Raw genomic sequence first — 3393 nt, forward strand, 5'->3', positions numbered from 1 at the left:
ACCGCTGTAAGTCATCGTTGCATGATGGCTACTCATGTTAGTATCGCACCATCTAAAGTGGTGGTGACTTTAGAACCGTACACAATCCAGATCGTCTAAACCGGTTACCCAATTGTGGATGGAGAATGACCTAAAATTTGCGGCCCAGAAGATAATATCGACCATCTGATTTATTTATTTTTTCCTTTGAAATTGGACCACTCGCTGTTTTAGGATTTCTTGATTAGTGTTATTTTAGACATATGCTCAATCCACAATGGGGCTCACAACTTGAATGGTCTAGATTGAGGTAGCACACGTGAAGATGATTTACGATCATTTTTAAAATGGTACTAAACTAACCAGTCCAGCGCTTCCAGAATATATAAGGGACGCGCCTTGTCATCTTAACCCGTTTGTGGGCCCATCGTGATGTTTATGTTATATCCACTCCGTCCATCTATTTATCCAGCTCGTTCTATAATATGATCCCAAACAAGAAGAAAATCCAATACTCAAGTACGCCATACCAGAGAAAAATATGGGGTAAGAAATTTCTACCGTCGAAATCTAACTGGGGCCATATAAGTTTTGGATCAGCTTGATATTTGTTTTTACTCGGCATTATGAACAGTGTAGATGTCATATAACCATCTTAGTGGACCCGGGAGGGTCTCAAGAGTAGGCATTTTCATCTTAATTGTTTCCTGTAGTGTGGCCCACTTGAGTTTTGGATCTGCCTCATGTTTGGGATTACGTCCTAAAACGAGCTGACGAAATGGATGGACGGAAATGATATAACGGTGGAGCCCACTGCAAAGCTCAGGGTTACAGGGGACTTCCAGGGAAAGTCCAGTCATGTTTATTTCTTTGCCCCTAAGGATGTGAGTTAAAAAATGATCACAACCGTCAATCGACAGTAGAAGTTACCACCCACCTCACCAACTTTACGTGTGGTAAGTGTACCAACATCCCAGCCGTTCAAATGGTTGATTCGACCCTAACTATCACCAGGTAATAATAAATAAATAAATAAAAAGGCCACCCATTCAATCACGTGGGGCCATTCGTGTAAGTTGAATCAGACCATCCATCAACGGATCTGATCAATTTGAACACACGGCCTGGCTGATGATGTTCAATGGCCATGGTCAAGGTGGGCCAAACTTTTGTACGGATAAGATGTCGTACATAATGCTATATATATGCTGGTATACATCCAGTGAGGGGATTTTGCAATTGTTTATATATATTGGGAGATTTTGATGTTATTGGATTCATATCCCTGTCTTGAATCTCACGCATAATATATACAAGTATACAAGCAGACCTTTGATAGCCGTCCCCATACAAAGACATGGGTTTCTCTAAGCATTGCTTCTTCTATCTATGGCTCTTGGTTTCTTTCCAAGCTCACATCTCCTCCTCCATACATGCTCGACCTCTTTCAGTTCAAGATCAACAAAGTAATCTCTCTCTCTCTCTCTCTCTCTCTCTCTCTCTCTCTCTCTCTCTCAATTAAGGTTAATATAAAAATAAGCATGGAGAGAGTTGCTCACCACACCCACATGCAGTGATGATCGAATGATCACAACCGTCCATATTGTAGAGTGTTATCATTGATGGGCCACTATTTGATAATTTCACTAAGATGGTGACTATGATGATTGATTATTGATTTGTGGAGTTGAATATTTTCATTTTAGTGGTGTCACAATATAAGAATATGCTCTTACCAGCTGCAGTCAGTGTATTATTTCTCTATTTTCTCCGGCTATATTTAATGTCTTTGAACTCCAAAAACTTAAAATGAGTTTAGTTTCTTGTTTGATCACCGGCTGGATGTGTTCTACGATTAATTTACACTATTTGATGGACATAAATATACACAATTAGTGATCAAAGACTTAACTGAATTACCCGAAATGAGAAACTCCACGGCGCCGTCCATACATAATGAAGTGTTATGGACACTGTCCTATTTAATAGGAACCGTTCAAATTTAATCCATTTGATCTCTTTTGTTTTCTCACCAGGGTATGTGAAAGTGTTGGCCACACTCGGAGTCGTTTGTAGGTGCTGCGATGGTGCCAGAGGTGAATGTAAGAGTACATGGGACTCCTCCTGCCTAAATCTCGATTGTAGACCTTGGAAATTGCATTGATTTTATGTGGGCTATTGGATTTTGTAAGTTCGGATGTATGGATTACTTATTTGTACTAGACTCTTTTAAAACCATCTGATATGTTTGTTTTGTGAGATTCCAGCGTTAGGGTTTGCTAAGCTCACACATGTAGAACCCTGTCCATCCATCCACACGAATGCATACCTGCCAATATGGAAGACGTACGTCTACGTTTACTTCAAAAGAATACTTTGATGTTCTGCCTCAAAAATTAGGCAGTTTGATTCCTCAAAGTGGACCTGATGATTAAAACAACATTTTCTAATGGTCCGTTTGTTTTTTATGTTGTGGCCCACCTGAGGTATGAAATAGCCTGACTTCTAGCCATCATATCTAACAATATGGAAAGCGATCAGATCTTGCACACGTGTTACATATTGGCTTGTGTGCCTGCATGCTATTGTGTACGCTCCTACATGTGTGGGATTAGCAAAGGAAAATGATGAAAGGAGCACTTCTTAGGAGCTAAGCATCACTGGTGGGCTTTTGGGTTATCTTTTATCAGAGAGCCTGATCGATGGGCCTTTGGACTTTCTTTAGAGGGAGAGATGAACATGAACAAACTTAGGGTTTGGACTGCATGTATGGCCTGTTGGATTGAGGCCAGACTCCTAAACTTAGAGCTTGATACATAAAGTTTTCCACTTGAGTTTTACCGGCTCGAAGGTGGACATGTTTAGGGGTGTCGACGGCTGGGATTGAGCATGAATTTCCAGCTATGGCCCCAAACCATCTAAGTAAACAACATGGGCTCATTTTATCCTAAACCCAGTTGGCAATACAACCTGCCATATGCATAAGCCAAAGTCCAAAATCATCAATTTGGAAATTCAAAACCATCTTCATAATCTTTTTTAATACATCAGGAGATCAGTACTTCATTGGATCCAACCAGATAATTATCAATTGGGCCATTCATGACATGTCCCATTAATTGGTCAGTCTAGATTAATTGACCGACGCATGTGACAATTTTATATATGTATTGGATTGGGATCACAAAATAAACAGAAGATACTATCAGTGTGGACGGTACCCTTGAGATGGACGGTGAGATTAAAACTGATGGATATAAGAGAGATAGATTGCTAAGATTGACCCCGTCCAGGACTGCAATTTTCAACCTAGGTTATGAACATGACCACTACATTGACAGCCCGGATTTGTCTAGATGTCAGATAATGGTGGTTGCGGAAGCTCTGTGGGGGCCAACATAGATGCTCGTGTAC

The 3393-nt window shown here is 40.5% G+C and overlaps 1 long non-coding RNA gene across 1 annotated transcript; it reads left to right on the forward strand.

Moving 5' to 3' along the window:
- The first annotated feature begins 1237 nt into the window (after positions 1-1237).
- Positions 1238-2238, forward strand: LOC131252734 (uncharacterized). Its single transcript, XR_009174661.1, has 2 exons — positions 1238-1445; positions 2016-2238. It is a non-coding gene; the product is annotated as an uncharacterized LOC131252734 (long non-coding RNA).
- The last annotated feature ends 1155 nt before the right edge of the window (positions 2239-3393 follow it).

The sequence above is a fragment of the Magnolia sinica genome, chromosome 8, assembly GCF_029962835.1.
Source record: "Magnolia sinica isolate HGM2019 chromosome 8, MsV1, whole genome shotgun sequence".
In the NCBI taxonomy this organism is placed as follows: Eukaryota; Viridiplantae; Streptophyta; class Magnoliopsida; order Magnoliales; family Magnoliaceae; genus Magnolia; species Magnolia sinica.